The following is a 19,707-nucleotide window of genomic DNA, read 5'->3' on the forward strand; positions in this document are numbered from 1 at the left end:
AAATGAAATGAAATTGAAATGCAGCATGGAGCTCAACACCCTGTCTTACCAAGCAACACCACACACAGATATATGAGGTAAAAGAAAAATTGAAAGAAAATCGACACGCAAGAAGAACATAGCATAGAAGCAGACACCTTGAGGACAAAAAAACACTTTACTCACTTACTCAAGAACTCAAAAAAATCCTTAAAAAAGAACACAAGTCTCAACTCCAGAACTATTTCAGCAAACCCCTGCCACCGACTACTCTATGGAAAGCAACAACAAATTTGAAAAGGCCAACCATTAAAAAGGAAACTAACAAATGGGCTAAAACAGATCTCGAGAAGGCAAATACATTTGCTCGTTACTTAACCCGAGTGCTCTGCCCCCACGAAATCGAACCATCTCTAAGTACTGCTCAAAAAGTAAAATATACCTTAGAACACACACACCAGATGGACCCACCCATAAAAAAATTCTCGAAAAATGAAGTTAAAGAATTGACGAAGTGATGAAAAAAAGAAGTCCTCTGGACCTCATAAGAGGAGAAGTACTGAAACAACTTTCAGAATAAGGACTCACTTTCCTTACGCACATATTAATATATTTTAATTCTAACATTGTTCCCCCTCAAAGGAAAGTAGCTGAAGCAAAAATGATTCTTAAACCAGGTAGAAGCGCTGAAAAAGTTGAATCATATCGGCCCATCAGCCTAGTGCCTGTTGGATCTAAAGTAATAGAATCCCTTTTTTTCAAAAGAATGATGCCTATAATTGAAGACCGAAATATAATTCCCTATCACCAATTCGGTTTCAGGAACCACAAGGCATTTGAACAAACAAAATATTGCACAGCCGCTTTTCTCGATATATCTCAAGCCTTTGATCGTGTTCGGTATGATGGTTTACTCTGGAAATTAAAAGAAATCTTCCAATAATTTATTACATATTTATTAAGTCATACCTGCTCATACCTGCAAAATAAATATTTCTTTGTAAAAGAAAACGAAGAACAGTCTGAGCTATGTGAAAGTTCAGCGGGTGTACCCCAACGCAGTATTATGGGCTTCATCCTATACTTGATATACGCATACGATCTACCAGCTTCTGAAGAAACAATAGTCGGAAAGTTCACGGATGACACTGTCACCCCCCAATGTGACCTCCCAAAAACTACAGAAAGGACTTGATACAGCATATCTTTGGTTGAAAGGATGACGCAAGAAAACTGAGACAAAATCTTTCCAAGTTACTTTTACACTAAATCGAAAAACTCGCCCACCCGTTCGACTCAATAATATAATATAATTATCCCTCAAATTAACGTCACAAAATATCTCGTATGCATCTTGATAGCAAATTTACATGGAAAACCCATATTTTCATTAATGGAAGACTTTAGGAATACAACTCAGAAGCCTATATTGGTGACTACATCGAAATTCACATGTTAATCTCGAAAGTAAGCTCTCACTATACTCAGATATCTTGAAACCGATATGCGCATATGGCATCCAACTTTGGGGCGCTGCAGCTAACTCAAACATCGAAATACTTCAAAGATTCCAGTCGAAAACTCACAGAATGATCTCAAACGCCAGTGATCATGTCACAAATGCTCAAATTCATCGTGACCTGAAAGTAGCTACAGTAATTGAAGAAATTAGAAAGTATGCAACATCACACCACTCTAAACTCAAATGGCACTAAAACATCCTTGTCACAGAAAAAATTGTAAGCCCCATAACCCTCATCAGACTCAAGAGAAAATCTACAGCAGCCCTCCATAATAAATTAGTATATACAGGGCCCGGCACTCGAAGTGCAACCTATTAAAAAGGCCATCAATTTATTTTGGAAAATTACTTTTCTTCAATTCAAAATAATACAAAATAAGGAATCCATTTACTTTTGCTCGATATGATATGCATATGATATGCCTTGCCTTTGGTCTTGAGACGGTCCAGAAACGAATTGTAAGCTGCCCGAATGTGACTTGCAAGTATTTTGGCCCACTTCCGGACGATGACTGTTTTCAGCACCTCGATACTGGTTAATCTTATAGTTCGGACCTTACTCTCCAAAATGCCTCAAAGAAAATAATACATCGGATTCGCGTCTGCTGAATTTGAGATCCATTGTGTGGCCGCTATGAAGTGCGGAATGTTGTTTTTTAGCCATTCTTGATTTACTCGAGCTTTGTGAAATGATGCCGAGTCCTGATGAAACGTCAATGGTCTGCCACCGAAATATTTGTCTGTCCACTGCTTCAAAGTAACCTCCAGAAAACTTTCCCGATAATATTTCGCATTTACCTTGACACCAGGCTCGATGAAAGCGATTGCAGGTTACAGCGGCCCAAACCATTACCTGTGGCGGGTGCTGCCTCTTGGTGGACAATCGGTGACTCAAATTGTCGTTTGAACGGTCCGTCAAATAAAATCTATCGTTTTGGGAGTCTACGAATTGCTCAATTTGAAAAATTTTCTCGTCAGAAAACACAATGTTCGGAAATTGACCGCTTTCGGCTAAGTGAATCAACTCCTTCGCTCTCTCAAGTCTGACTTGTTGCTGCTTTGGTGTGAGATCATGCATTTTTTGGATCTTGTAAAGCTTGACTTTGAGATCATTTTTCAGTATGCGGCGAATGCTACGGTCACATATTTTCAGTTTTTTCGCCATTTGATTGGCACTTCGTCGGGGATTTCGTTCAAGTCGCTTCTTCACTTTCGCACCATTTCAAGTGACGTTGAAGTCTTTTGATGACCACCTCCATGACGTTTCGCGATGCTACCAGTAACGAGTAATGGTGCGATGAACAAAAACTTTATTTACTTTAAGGTGCTCAAGCTCGAAGGAACAATCGCCTGTTGTGATTTTCCAGCCAAATATTATATAATGCAATCACACTATTCGGAATCCATTACTGATTTTTTTTTTTGCATTTACTCTCTGCAAAATGCTTCCGCGCGCTTGTAAACAATACTCTGAACTGTCAGTTAGTCAACTAACAGACATCTGATGTCCGTGCATCAGCTGCGTGAGCGGTCTGAAGTTGTTTGCACTTCGAGTGCTGGACCCTGTACTATTAGTTATCATAAAATTAGTAAATGGTTGCATCAGTGGTGTATTCCATAAATGTTTCTTGAATGAATTAAAGAGCTTGAAATAAAAATATTGCTGAGTGGCTTAAAAAACAGATCGCAAAACAGAGGTGAATTAAAAAAAAGATTTCCTTTGGCAAATAAAACAAATGGCTTGAACCTTTTAAATGATGATTTTATCCATTATTCATTATTGTATATTTTCCGCTACGAATGGATTCATTTCGCAATAATTTCACATTTCAAAATTCAATTCTTTTTATTCAAATTTAACCCATATTTTTTAAATGAAAACTTTACATGTGTATGTATTTTTGATATTTTGCAAAAACTAATTTTGTGCATCCGCGGAAAATGCTGAATTTATAAGTACTTACATATAAAACACGTGTCTAACATTTCACACAACATAATAGAATAATAAACGTTTATTTAAATTTACATAAACCACAGACTTTTAATTACCCTTTGCCACGCACATTGACACCATTAGACAATTATGCCTCTATATACCCAACAGGAAAATGTTCTACTACCGAACTGCTTTGCTTCTTGTAAGTTTGACAGTTGGACTAGTTTGCGGTAATACTCAAGGTATGCATACGTTGACGTTCGCAGAAGTATCATATTTGCATTTTGTTTTGATAGTTCAGAATTTATGCCATATTCAATAGATTCTGATTTTACAAATATCCAGCATTGGTGCAGCTGTCGCATTATGCAACACAAGAGCTATCGACTGCTATCGAAAAAATGGATCTGAGAAGTTGCATAAAATTTTGTGTAAAATATGGAATGAAGTGTTCAAAAACACTTGAAATGTGGACAGTGGCATACGCTGAGTGTACAGATGTCTGAGTAAAACAATTTCTACAAATGGTACAAACTTTTCACAGAAGGTCGGAAGATGTGAATGACGACGTTCGTTCTAGACGCCTCAGCACATCAACGACCGACGAAAATGTTGAGAAAGTGAAGAAAATTGTTATGAAGAATTGTCGAATCACAATTAGAGAAGCTGCTGAGGGTGTCGGTATATCGGTTGGCTCATTCCATGCAATCATTTCGAAAATTTCGGGCATGAAGTGTGTGACAGTTCGTTCCAAAATTGCTGAAACAACAAACAAACAACGTCGCATTAGCATCGCTCAGGAATCAATGATGATCCAGATTTACTTAAAAGGGTCATAACTGGTGACGAATCATGGCTATACTCATATCGAAACCAAATTCCAATCGTCCCAATGGAAGAGTTAAGGAGAACCAACACCAAAAAAAGCTCGCTAAATTCGATCAAATGTCAAGATTTTGTCCCTGTTTTCTTTTTCTACTATGGCGTAGTGCATAAGGAGTTCTTACCACAAGGGCGCACGGTAAATAAGCTATGCGCCATTTGTGTGAAGCAATATGAAAAAAACGTCTAGTATTGTGGAACAAAATCATGTATTTTGCATCATTAAAAAAGCACCTGCTCATTCATTTCTGCTTGTGAGAGATTATTTGGCAAAAAACAACACCGTTATTATGCCTCAACCACCGTATCCACCAGCTGTGGCCCCCTGAGACTTTTTCCTATTCACAAGATTGAAGAGACCCATGAAAGGACGGCGGTTCGCGACGATTCAGGTGATAAAAACTGAATCGCTGAGAGAGTTCAAAGACATACCAAAAAGTGCATATCAGAAAAGCTTCGAAAATTGGAAAAAAACTGGCACAAGTTTATTATATATATCTGAGAGGGACGACTTTGAAAGAGATAAAATAGAAACTGATGAATAAATAAATATTTTTTAAGAAAACTGAAAATACACCTTATTTTTTGATCACACCTCGTTAAGTATAGGATTACTTAAGACAAAATAAAATAATTGTCTGAAAAAGTATACCTACCCTATAACCTCAGAGTACCGGGATTGTTAATTAAAACAAAATAGAGTTAAATTTGAGGCAAATTTATTTGAGCTCCTCGAAAATATGACCAGTCTGAAGCAACACACATGTGCTAACGTTTAACCCAATCCTCCATGCAACCCTGGTAGGCCGACGAAGTGATGGCCTTCAGCTCCTTCGTCGCATTCTCTTTGATCTTTGGTGTTTTTGCACGAAATTCAGGTCCTTCGAAACGAACCTGGCTGGAACGCGTCTCATACCCAAAGCATCAACCGCAATGTGTTGGGCCGTTCCATATGAAATGCCAAGTTCACTAAAAATCTCTCCTAAGCCGGTATGATGATTTTCAATCACGATTTCTTACACTCTTTTCACCTTTTCATCGGTGTTCCACGTCGATGGGCGTTCGAAACGAGGCTAATCTTCCACCACTGTCCGACCACTTTTCAAGTCTTTATACCACTCGTATGCTCTTGTTCTTGATAGAGCGGAATCGTCAAATGCTTTTTGCAACATTTTCAGTGCATCGGAACACGAAATTTGGTTTGCGACACAAAATTTCAAACAAACTCTTTGTTCAACAAAATTATCCATGGTGAAATGCGACAAATTGAAAAAAGTTCCCCGATGTAAACAAACGCCAGTCAGACACTAATGATCCGATGGCGCTAATGGTTAATGGTAGTAAAGCGTTAAGGTATGAGCCTTTAGCACTGCGACCATATTGATCTATTGTGCATCCTATGCTGTCTATTGACTGTTAAGTATGCTTATGAATTGTACCACCTCCTTCTGAGGGAGTGATTGAAGGTCTTCATCTATAAGCATGAACTTGTTTAAAAACTTTTTCCTTCTATGCGTCAGCCCCGGACATTCGATGATGAGATGTTCTATGGACTCCTCATCTTCGCAGCAAAATCTGCAGGTGCAGGTGCTAGTTGTGCCTAATTTATGTAAGTGTTTGTTGCAGGTGAAGTGACCCGTACTACCAACGGTTGATTTAAATTAAACATTCCCGGAACTTTTTTATCATAGGGTATATCACAATAGCCTAACTTACTCTATATTTCGAGTTTTCTTTTAATATACAATCAATTCTCCGAAATTAACGCTTGGTTAAAAAGAGTAGGAAATTTCGTAGGTAATTATAAATATGATAGAGTTTGAGTTTCATGACCATCAATTGCCTCTTAACAGCTTTAAGTCAATAGTCAATCTAATTTCTGACCTTTATTATTGCTCATAAGGGTCAATTCGATGTTAATTTGTGACAACTGTGATACTTTTTCTTCAAATCAAAAATTGCAATACAGCTAATTTTTATACAATTAAATGTTCGGTCACAAATACCTACAAAGCTGGCTAGTTTGTCCTATGCGAAATAATTCCATTGCATTTACATTAAGAGTAGATGAAGAGTTAAATTGCAGGTGAATAAATTAAAAAAATAAAAATATAATATAATAAAACAACACGCAGGACAAAAGTAAAGCAAAACGAAAACCACAAAATCAGCAAAATGTACAAAACAAAGGCACAATAATGAGGGGTAAAAACAACAATTAGTGCATTTTATGATGCAGGCGCAATGAAATGAGCACAACAACGCCAAATAAGGGCAACACATGTGCCTACGCAAAATTTGTTGATACTGGCAATGCTTGTAGGGGTATGCGCATGTAAGGACGTGTATGCTCTTCTTTGTATTTGAATGCATGGCTGAGCTAAATATGTGTTGGAAAGAAAATGACTGAACTGAAGAAAGTACAGAAGAAATGCAGAACTAATGCACAACAACTCACAGCTACAGGGGTCGACAGCTACAAGGATGGCGTAGATGTGTATGTTTGCCTATGCGAACGACTAACATGGACATGTTTTGTGGGCAACAGCTGTGTGCAGAGTTAGTGGCAAATGTATCCGCTCATTTTTATTAAAATTTGCTTTTGTTGTTGCTCTTATTGTCGCAAGCTGTTGGCAGTTGCTGTAATGTTGTTGACAGGAGCACAACCGCAACCACAATTCAAAACAAGTAAGGCGGTACAAAATGCGGCACGAATCGAACTTTATATGCCCGGGAACATTTCAGTAAAATTTTAATTTCGACTGGCATAGATAAAGAGTGCTGTAGGTTGTAACAACAGACGGGTGGTGATGTGGGTTTTTTTTCCGACTTTGATTTCCTCAGACTAATCTCAATGGAAAACCGATTGATCTCTATGCAGAAAATCGGGCCGCAAACTCAGCTGTGACCGGCTTACCTTTAGAAGCTTCGCACACACCTCTGTTATTGGGATTGCAAAGGCAAATTCAGATTATATGGTTCCAGTTACCAGTTTTGGAAAACCGCTAAAGACCCTTATCGAAGACAACGAATGACGCACAGGCTTGGTTAGTGAAGTAGGAACTTGCTTTGATTCTCGGCTTTGGCGAATCTCCTAGAACCACCCAATCCCCTCTTTGCTTCATATTAATATACCTATAGCACCATTTCTCTTCTGACGATTCGGAACAAAACGCGCTGCTTGTGACTGCGTGTTGCTCGATGGCGGGCGAGATGCTGAGCAGCAATTTAAATGCGCATTTCGTTATGTTTTTCGTTGAGCTCTTAAGGCACTCTGTTTCACAATTTTTCGGTTCCGTTTTCTTTCAAAAGTGACTTGAGATATTCTTCATCGAATTCAAAAACCTTCCGCGGTGGGGCGTGCCATCGACGTCAATGTCGCGATTTTTGAACTTTGCAGTTGCGTGCTGTAGACTCGCCTATGGCACCTTCTCTGTACACGCTGCAAATATCCCGGATTGCTTTGGCAGCTTTGTGACTTCGATGAAAAGCGGTATTCTTTGCCAATGCTGATGTTTGCCTCCTGGGTATTCCATTTTCAAGCCACAAAACTTACTCTCCAATCCAATATTTACCGGTTCTGTGTATTTGGGCTCCGGTGCATAAAGGCACAGAGGGGAATGAGATAGTGGACGAAATAGCAAAACAAGGCGCGAGACTTACCGCGGATCAAATAAGTCAGGTACTTAAACCCCCACGCACAATTTGAATAGAACTAGAGAAGCACATGTTGAGAAAGGCGAAAGGTAGATGGCTTAGCTTAACTAATTGCAAAATTGCTAGAATCATGTGTTAACGCGCATATGATGATAGGTTTACTGAATCGGTTGTATCGTTCGATAGAAAGAACTGTAGAACTTTCTAAATTTAACGCTTAACGATGCTTGCAGGAAATGTAAAAGAAACGCTGGAGCATCTCCTATGCTGTTTGTTCGCTCTCTCTAAAACTAGACTATTCTATCTGGGTGCTCTCAGTTTTGAAAGACTACGATGTATCCCTGAATTGAAGCTTGAATGACTCCTAAAATTCGCGAACAGTACGCGCATCTTGGGTGCTGCATATTTTCGCTAAAATAGGACTCTGAGATGGTATCGCTTAGGACCAAAATGTAAAGTGATCTCTGCGTGGTTTCGGCCAGCCAGTGTTACCTAACCTAACCTCAATAATAATCGAATCTAAGTCTGGTGGGGAATAATACGTGCACCAATTTTGGACGAGTTTTATTGAGTGGTTATCCAGATACACAAAATTACACGAAAATGGGTGTGGCTCCGCCCATTTTCCATTATATTTCTTTCTTGATATCTTTTTTTTATTTTTTTTTTTTGTATTTATGAAATTTTTTAGCAGAGATATACAATTTTTTTTCATATAGATTGGCTTTCCATCGGAAGTTGGCTATGTTGCATTGAAGTATGTTTCTGCTCGAGGTGTAGAGCGCACGATGGCTATGTAAATCGACTCCTTTCTTCCCTCTAAGCATATTCGTACACTAACATAAAAATATATTTATCTATATCGATGCCTTTATGCTGTTACATAAAACCGTTATGTGTACAAAATCATAATACCCTTATGCACAAGTGTGCGTGGGTATAAAAAGAATAACAACAAAGCAAAAAAAAACTGACAGATAAGTAGTTGCGAAGGAGGGCAAGCCGTATAAAATATGAGAATTACGTCTCACAGGAGGTGATGCATGCCACATATGTACATTATGTTGTTGACTTTTTCACGCTGTCGAATATTGCACAGTGAGGCGTTTTCGTAGAAAATCTACCTAGATTTTCGAATCAAGCACAAATATGCACAAAACAATGATAATATTTCTATTGTGGTTTGAAATTAAATTTAAACAAGCGTTAAATCAGCGCTCAAAGTTTCGTATAATTACAGATGACGAAATATTTAACTTACTTTTTCTTTATAAACCAAAAGAGGCCAATGCAATTTTTAACAAAAGATCAATGCATCAATCAATCAATCTCATAGGCATTACAGTCCTGGGTGGACTATTGGCTCCTCTAAAATGCGTCTCCATTCTGCTCGACAGGCTGCTTTCGCTCTATGTTGTGAGATTCTCATCTTACGTATGTCGTCTTCTGCGTCTTGCAACCATCGTCGCCTGAGCCGGCCTCCCCTTCTTGCTCCTTGAGGATTTGTTTTAAACATTTTTTTGGTCGCTCTTTCGCTGCTCATTCTTAGGACGTCTTTGCGATTTTATAAACCGCGTTAAATTTCGTCCCGCGATTAAAACACTGAGCTCGTGGTTATACCGTCTTCTAATCGTATGGAGCCGAATATTTTTCTGAGAATTTTTCTTTGAAATCGCATCAGTAAATTCACGTCATTAGCTTTAAGGATCCATGTTTCACAGCTGTAGATGAGAACCATTATTATATTTTGGTGCATCTGGAGCGTTTGTTCTTTTTATATCAATGAAGACTCCAACAGGTTTGACATGACCAAAATTATGCTCTGTTAGTTGCCTGATATTGATAGTTTTGTATTGATAAGGATGGATCCTTGTTTATGCTGAGTACTACGCCTAAGTATTTCAACTCTTGCATGAGCTCAAAAATATAACTTCCGATTCTGATGCGTGTCATGTACTTCGTATTTTCTTCAATTATCTTGTCGCCCACTGGTCTTTTTACATATAATTTTAACTTATAAAAATAAATAACCAAAAATATATTACATTTAAATTCAACCTACAGCATTGACATATTACGTCGTTTGCCGAAAAAAAGATCAAAATTATTTACCTAAAATAGATTGCCTACATCGTAAAGCACCAATAACACCGTAAGACTCTCGAATCTGGATCATCGATAGCGTTCAGCTTTCACATTGAACTAGAGAGTGTTTCTCAAAAGCTGCGTGCCGATACAATTTTTATATGCGGCATCTTCCTAAAAAATGCTGGATTGTTTAGGTTTCATTTAAGTTACAGATGGAGCAGTTTTTCTTAAACAACCAGTTTAGCATAATGCATGCACTCCTAGCCTTAAAAACCAACGAAACTCTGTACCTATTCAAATCGTTCCTAGACTAATTATGCCCTATTTTTGTATATACTTGTGCAATTCACTTGAGAGCACAGTGCATTGGCAAGGGGCTGTTATTTTTTCGGGGTCCCATGTGATGTCGGCTTTTGCTAGATCCTGCCACATCGACCTTCTCCGAGTATTATTTGGCCGACCGCGACCTCTGCTCCCTTACAGGTTCCAGTTCAGTGCCATTCTCGTGATGAGACTTGGTGGTTTTCTAAGCGTGTGATCTATCCATCGCCACTTTCTGCGTTTAATTTGCCATAAAATGGGCTCCTCATTAGTTTATCTCCACAGCGCGTCGTTGCTGATGGTTTTTGGCTAGAATATTCTACAGATAATGCGGAGGCATTTGTTGACGAAACATTGTAGTCTCTGTGTGATGGAGACCACCCATGTTGCACTTCCATATAAGAATTCAGACTTCTCATGTGTACTGAATATTCGCAATTTAGTGGGCCTGGAGATTTACAAACTCGCCCATACTGAATGCATTCGCCCGAACGTCGTCTTTGCTTTGTTTAACCTGCAGTTCACATTTTCATCTGCTCCGCCATTTGTCGAGATAGTGCAGCCGGGCTAGCTGAAGCTTTCGGCAAATTCCACCGGACCCCGTCAACCATTATAAGTTGTCTTGTTGTGGTTGACTCTTGTCGTCTTTGTCCTGGCGATGTTGACCTCCATTCCGACATTTCGTGCCAGCGCGACTAATCTTTCAGCCTTCGCTAGCATGTTAGTGAGACTGTGAGAGAGGAGGCAAAAGTTATCGGTGAAGTCCAGGTCCTAAAAATGTCTGATGAAACACTATACGAAGCCTTTTTTGTGCAGGGTCAATTGGCTCATAACGTTGTCTAGGATGATGGCGAAAAGAAGGGACGACAGGTAACAATATTGCCTTACGCCTGCAGTGGGTCGCTGATGTTGTGATTGTGGAGCATTGCCAGTTTGGAGTTCTCGTAAAAGGCTCTGATGAGGGGGAATATATTAGCGGCAACTCCCTTTCTACTCAACACCAGCCATATTGGGTATCGTTTGATTGTGTCGAATGCCTTTATAAAGTCGACGAGTAGCATGTAAAGTGGGGACAGCCACTCAACTGATTGATCTACTATGAAGCAAAGAGTGTTGCCTTGGTCAACACCGCTATGGTGAGTGCGAAATCCAGCTTGTTTGTTTTTGAGGAGCATTCAACACATATGTGTCCTATTTTAAGATCTCAAAGCTTATATATCCTGCCCGTACTGTTCGCTGCACGTTGCCACATTTCTTCTTTGTTGGCCATTTTAATGCTATTCTGCATTATTTTGATTTCTTAAGTTTCTCATGTCGTTCTATTTTAGGTCATAAGCGTTTCTTATTTTGATGAGGTCTCTAACGCAGAAGATTTTTCGCTTTAAAAACGGAATTTGACAGAATATGAGACATCCTCTCATTCTTGTCTTCGAATAACGTCTTATCAAAAGCTCATTCCAATCCCGTGTGAATATATTTAGATAGTGTCAGCTAATTTGAAAATCTTCTTTATAAATTTACATCTGCATTTTATTTATTTATCTATATACATATATATATAATTGGCGCGTACACCCTTTTTGGGTGTTTGGCCGAGCTTCTCCACCTATTTGTGGTGAGCGTCGTTGTTCTACAAATGGAGGGACTTACAGTTTCAAGACGACTCCGAATGGCAGATATTTTTATGAGGAGCTTTTTCATGGCAAAAATACACTCGGAGATTTGCAATTGCCTGCCGAGAGACGACCGCTATTAGAAAATTGTTTTTCTTAATTTGGTGTTTCACCGAGATTCGAACCTACGTTCTCTCTGTGAATTCCGAATGGTAGTCACGCACCAACCCATTCGGCTACGGCGGCCGCCCATTTATTCATCAACTTCTTCAAATAATCCATGTACCCACCCACACCTGAGCAGCATAACTTTGAGTGGCTCGATAAACAGCCTAGAAAATCTTCCACTTACCGCTTATATCTATTCTCTTTTTTCTGAAAAAGTTATTCCATTATTTTTATTTTCGAAATCTCTTTAAAGAACATTTTTGGTATTAATAACAAGCTGAAATAGCAACACTCATTTATGTTTATTATCTCCATGAATTTTCCCATACTTTAACTGTGAGTCGATTTTCTTCATATTTTTTCGCCATTGGTAAATGGCTACTGAAATATACCCAATTGAGAATCCCTGTCTTACCACTGTGCCACGTTTTCTTCGCTATTCACGACGCTGCTTGACTTTCCATCACCAACCTCATTAAAAGCCTCAAATAATGTTATTATAAGTGTATTTTGGAGAGCAGCAGCTAAGTTGGCAACCTTTTGTCTTGAATGTTGTGCCTGCCAACTGTTTGTGTGTTCCCCTGTTTGTTTTTACATTGTACTTAACTACTTTTGCCACTGTGCAAACGAAACATTCGAGAGCGCCTACGAAATATGCACGAACTAGGCATATTATGACAGTTGAAGTGATTGTGAGTGCTTTCATACGCTCGCGGCGTAAAAGTCAAAGTCAACAGCCGCACTTAACCGACTTGTTGCTGCCATTATATATGTAAACTTGTGCCCCCACTTACATACTTGGATTTACATAAATTTTTCCGCAGCTATGCCCATACGAAAGGGGCACTTGTAGACTCATTGTGTACTTGTGGGCGCTTAAAGCCATTTTAAATACCAGCAAATTATGGCGCTTATGCGTTGCTGCTGTTAGCATAATAATTACCAGTAAGAGTCTCATAATTTTGTAGCTAAGATTGAGCTGTTACGTCAAACACTTATACTCTGGCAAGAAGAAAAGCTGGTTAAAATTTGTGTGCTTTTTTTTGTTCTTGTGTCTGCCTGATTTATTTGTAAGAAGTGTGGTGTGAATCTAAATGGTTATGCCGTAAATGTATGCATTTAAGTTGAAGCAGATCTATGCGCGAGGACTAACGATAAATGTGTGGAAAATCATTCATTGAGTTTCCTTCATTTTAGTCTCTCTAGTCGACATGTACACTGGGGCTTGCGTAACTGAAACGTCTGGCGCAGGTCAAGGACTTACGCTCGGCTCCGATCCCTGGAATCTGAGGTCCGATGAGGCCTTGAGCATAGAAATGCCAAAAGATACATATCTGTTGGGATACGCGGACGTTAAAGTAGCAGTCATACCAGCTCGGGACACTGAGGACACTAGGAGGCAGCTGAACCAAGTTATGATAAGGACGCAAATATGGATTGAGTATTAGGGCCTGGAACTCGCCAATCATAAGACCGAAGTGATCCTTATGACACGAGTTCAAATACCACATACCACTCGAGGTCAGCATGTAAATAGGCGACACGTCCTTAGTGACCCAAAAAGTAGTGAAATACCAGACTACAGGCTTACTTTCCGGACCCAGATACGGCATGCGCTACTAAAGCAGCAAAGATCAGGGGAACGATAAGTAGATTAATGGCAAATATCGGTGGGCGAACGCAGAGCAAGAGAAGGCTAATTATGGTGGCCATAAACTAAATTTTCCTGTACCGCAGCGAAGTATGAGGAATTGTGCTAAACTGTAAACCCAAGCGCAATGCATTGGAGACTGTGCAACGAACAGCGGCACTCAGAGTTGCTTCAATTTACCGCACTGTCTCTGGCGCTGCAGTCTTTGTGAACAGCGGGGAGATACCCGTCGACCTCATGGCTCGGGAATGAATAGAAGCGTGGGAGCCCAATAAGAAACACGTCATCTCTAGCTCCGCGAAACGGAGATGCCAAACCATGTTGCGGTGGCAAAGCCGATGAGGTATTGAGTCCATTGGCAGACGGGCGGCGAAACTTATGCCAAGAGTAATCAAATTGGTGCAAAGGAACTTCGGGGAAGGGAACTATTTCCTAACTTCGTTCCTCTCGGGTGACGGCATATACTTCGAAGCGCCGAGTGATGACTTTGAACACACGTTGTTTAGTTGTGGCAGATGGTTTGCGGAAAGAGGTGCTCAAAGAAAGCAGTTTGGCGACATCCCGCCGAGCAACATAATCAGCAAAATGCGTAAACGCGAGGACAGCTGGAACGCGCTAAAGAAATACATCGAGAACGTACTGCAAAAAAAAAAAGATAGACCTTGACACAGTGCAACAAAGCGAAACCACATATATAGACAAACTAGAAGACGAGACTATAGCATGAAGCTGGCTACATATATGGTGAACCCAGACGTGGGTTAATATATATAATTGGTGCTTCATGGATGCCGTTCTGGGCCCTCGCGAAGTAATACAGCAAGTAGTACCGGGAAGGGTGTCTCTCGAGAAGGAGAAGAGGATTTGTTTTAGTGGCCACACCACTCGACGCAGTAGACGACGGTCACTGTAAGTGCGAAGGCATTTGAGACCTACCTTATCCACCAAAAAAAAAACTTACATCAGTTCCCTCATGACCCTAAAGCTTTGCTAAGTATAAAGTGTTTTTGTAATTTCTGTCCAATACACCCTGGAAAAACAAGTATTTTTTTACATAATCGATGCTCTCTTCGAAAACATATTTTTCTAATAGCAATGGCCTATTGAAAAAGTATGAGAAACTCCTGAATATAGTTCAGAACAAAAACACACCAAGAGTCGAAGGACTAGTGGAGCTAAATATGTATTAGTATGTACAATATATTCACAGCGGCCGCCACGGCTAAGGCGGTGCCTTGGTGTATTTTTGCGCATTACCTCACATAAACGAACTGATTCCAGGCAAATTGAATGCATTTGTCATTAAGTAAGCGTTACGTTTCCTGGAGATCTAACTTGTAGTTACGTCCTAGAAAATCCTTTGAATGAAATTACGGTAGATGGAATTTCGGTGGCCCCTTTTTATTCGATTTTTAATAAATTTAACGCTGACATCATAATCGGGTATCTTTCAATAATTTAATCCTTGCATAAGAGGTAGCCTCTATTAACCTTTTGGCTGACTATATTTAACATTATAAATGTACCACTCACATATTCAGAGGCACAGTCACCCAATTTTGATGCAGTTATTTTAAGTTTACTTTTGAGCCAATAAATGGATATTTCTCTTTTGCCGCCTAAAATTCACTCAATGCGTACGCATGGGAGGGTGTAATAAAATATGTATGAACCAAACCCAACATTAAGTAATGGAAATCTTTGGTTGTTGCCATTTTTAGTAAAACTGCAAACATAACACACTGAAACAAACTTATTAATAAGAAAATCAAGTACCCAGCAGTGAAATCTGAGTTTGTTCTGAGCTACCTTATCACCAATTTGCTTCACCTCACCTTCTCTAGTTTGTAATGAGCAACTGATATTTTTAACATGGCGATGTTTTGCGAAATGTCAATTTTCAGTCCCTGCATCAACATTTTACCAGTTCTTCTTTATCCTTATCAATGCTGGATGGACCACTCCTTCCGCAACTATCATCTTCCAGATTACTTGATCCGCCACCAGTTTTGCTTTATTTGTTTATCTTTTTGAGGACGTTGATAACTGTATCTGCTTATCTTTTCATTGGTTTTCTCTTCGCTCCCTTTCCACACTGCTATGTCTTGAAGGCTCGTTTTGGTGCTTTTTGTTACGGCATTCTTTTTGCGAGTCCAATCCAGCGTATTCGTTGGAATTTTATGTATTTTACTTTATCATGTTTTACCACTGAATGGGGTGCACAAGTTCAGAGTTGTGTTTAAAACAATCCATCACATCCTGGCACCTCCATCTTCCAGGTCGATTGTACCATATAAAGGCTTTACATAACCCCACATTTAAAAATCCAAAGTTGTGATATCATACGATCTTGGTGACCAATCCACTGGTCCGAGACGAGAGATAAATTGCTCACCGAAACGACGACGCAGTAAATCTATTGCTTCACGGGCTGTATGACAAGTAGCGCCTGCTTGTTTTGGAACCATGGGTTGGATGTTGTGGAGAACACGCGTTTCAATTTCCGTCATCAAAAAGTCGTTTAACATGGCGCAATAGTGTTCGCCCTTCATTGAAACATTAGCGCCCGCCTCGTCTTTGAAGAAATATGGGCCGGTAATTCCTTCAGTCCATAGGCCGCACCAAACTTTTGTTTTCAATGGATGTAATGGCTGTTCTGGAATCGCTTCGGGTTGCTTCTCATCGCAGAACAGCTGAAGGTGGCCTAAGCGTGGGATGAACACTTATCACAGAACGTCAAATTTCGTAATCAGCTGCCCGATTTATAAACGTTGTTGGGGCGTAAGTTTTTCCATGATGAATACTGGAAAAATTATGTATTTACAATAGTTGTGACTACTGCAAAAACAAAAAAATAAAACGCTGTTGGAAAAAGTACCTCAATCTGAATACCTTGCTTACTTACTTATATGGCCTGATCAAGGATCACAACCTTACTTATAGGCCTGATCAAAGATTACAACCCATTATCGGATTAAGGCCGACTGTAACAAGTCTCGCCAGGCGTCTCTGCATTGCGCGTGCCTTCTCCAATTTATTGCAGCAAGCGATGATAGTTCCCTCAACTTGATTCTTCCATCGGAGGCATGGTCTTCTTCTGCGTCGTTGTCCTCTAACTTGCCATCCGAACACCTTCTTTCCTGGAGCTTTTGTATCCATATGCTCTACCTGGCCCAGCCAGCACGAGCGCTGAATATTGATGCGCTTCACTATGTCCACCTCGACGTTGAGCTCGTACAGCTAATGGTTCATTCATTCATTATCGCCAACACGAAGAGGACCGAAGATTTTCCGAAGAATCTTTCTTTCGACTACTCCAAGAGCTGCTGCATCAGTCTGCGACACAACCCATGCTTTAGCGTCATAGGATAGCACGGGAAAGATGAGCGTGTTGTAGTCTTGATGGGCTAGAGAGGTGTCTGCTATGCATTTGCTTACTGAGACCATAGCAACTCCTATTAGCAAGCGTGATTCGTCGGTTTATCTCCAAGCGGGCATCGTTTGTTGTTCTGATGGCGGTGCCAGGATAAATAAATTCTTTGACGAAAGGTATAGTTGTTCGCTGAGATGCTGGAACCAAAACGCCGCGTATCTTTCCAAGTTTACAGCATATACTTTGTCTTGCCCTCGTTAACCGCTAGTCCCACTCTATTTAACTCTCTTTCGATGGCGGAAAATGCTGCGGTATCATCTTTCTTGCAGTTCCCTACGATGTCAATGTCATCAGTATATGCAAGGAGCTGGACATTTTTGTGGTGAAAATAGCGCCATTTCGATGAACACTGGCTCTCCGCAATACCCTTTCTATGAGGAAGATGAAGAGGTCGCACAATAGCGGATCGCCTTGTCTGAAATTTCGCTCGGTATTGAAAGGTTCGGAGAGGTATTTTCCTACCTTGACAGGGCTGGACGTGTTGCTCATTGTCATTTTGCAAAGTGGGAATACTGAATTCAGACATTGTGGCATATAGGCGATCCCTTATCGGGCTATCGAAAGCAGCAGAAGAATCGTCCTGGCCACTCCCAAATGACCATCCCCTATCTCAATCTGATTACTCTTTAGTTTTCTAAGTATTTTCTTTTGAATGCTGCTATATAGTTCACGTCTTCATCTTCATCAACCACACTTCACACAACTACATATATAGTTTCTGGTTTCTTGACAGGAGTTTGGACTTGAATAACTTTATATGCGCAACGTATGCCCTCTTTGCTGCTTGTAGTCGGCATTGTATAGCAATATTTATGTCGTCATTGGTGCCAAGCTCCACTCCAATATATTTAAGTTCCTCGACAATTTCGTGTTCGACTGAGTCATGTCGTTCGAATGGATACAAATGCTCCGGCTCTGACAGTATTCGATGCGGTACCAGCTGGAGAGAGCAGTGGAAGAGGAAGGCCCCCTCTGCATTGGAAAGATCAGGTGGAGAAGGACTTGGTTTCACTTGGTGTGTGAAACTGGCGCCGGTTAGCAGGAGAAAGTAACAACTGGTGCGCTTTGTTAAGCTCGGCCAAAAGCGTAAGCTGTTATCATGACAATGGGCATGGCAGCGCCCATCTCCATAATTCTGCTTCGTCGATTTTGTTTTTTTTTTTTTAAATCATTATTTGTATGTACTTATATGAGTAATTTTGCTTATATCTAGGAAACTGTCTAGAAAACTACAATAATTTTTTACTTTACCAATTTTCACTACCGTCCTACCTCGGACAAGAAATAATATGCGACCCAAGTTTCATGAAAATATATTAATTTTCCCCCGTGTTATCGTACGCGGATGCACAGTCGGTTAGGCGTATCAAAAATGACTGCTCTCATCATTCTGAGTGTTTGGGTATATTTATTGTCTATATCTATGTCGATTTTATTATGCTATTACAGGCAACTGTTATATGAACAAAATTACATTTCCCTCGGGTACAAGTGCACTCGGTATACAAACCTTACTAAATGCGAGCACATATTGTTTGTTAACCTTTTTCAACAGCCAACCTTTAAAATCTCATAATCCACTTCATTTTTTACACTCGCTTGTCGCACTTGAGTTGGGTTGACAATAGTGAAGTACACAGCTGGCAAAGGGAACGAGGTCACAAATGTGTTTTACACAGACAAAGAGTCCATACATACATACATATATTAGGCGGGTGCACTGTAAACAAACCAAATCGTCGTAAATTTTTGTTTGACAAAAAAGTTCTATTGTCGGTTCATTTTTATCTCAATTTTGTGGCTCACTTTGTCGGGTATGGTGTGAGTTGTTACTGTAGTACTCATGAAAAAGCGATTTTTTTTTAATTTTGATATACCCGTGCTCATCTACATTTGCTATTTTTTTATTTACTTATGCACCACGTTTACATAATGATTTTAGGTTTGCTATTTAATATGCAAGCAATAAAAACTTATCCCTTCGACGTAATACATAAATTTCATATGTAAGACTGAAACAGCTCAGGTAGTCACCAAAGCCAAAAAAAACTAAATAACCGAATAACCTATGAGCCACTTGTGATAACTATGAGATTTTAAGTTCATTATGGTTAAGCTTTAAAAAAAGTGTGCTCTTTTTACTACAAAAACGCGTTCTTTTATTTAGGGGAACCTGCACTGTCAGCACTGCCTTATGATGGCGCATATCAACAAATTCTCTATGCAGAAATTGTTTCATTTAAAATAAAGAGAAATTGAGCACAAACATTTCAGTCTTCATTGCTCTGTTAGTTGGAGGCCTCTTCCTTCATCTGGTACTCCCCGCATGCCACATGACACCAAATACTTCATTTACGCAAATTAAATTGCAGCATAGCCTATCTGGTACTGTTCTATTATGCCGCAGTCAAGCGAAACTACACACAAATCCTCACATAATATTTATTCAAGAAC

Source organism: Anastrepha ludens, chromosome 4 (assembly GCF_028408465.1).
Source record: "Anastrepha ludens isolate Willacy chromosome 4, idAnaLude1.1, whole genome shotgun sequence".
In the NCBI taxonomy this organism is placed as follows: Eukaryota; Metazoa; Arthropoda; class Insecta; order Diptera; family Tephritidae; genus Anastrepha; species Anastrepha ludens.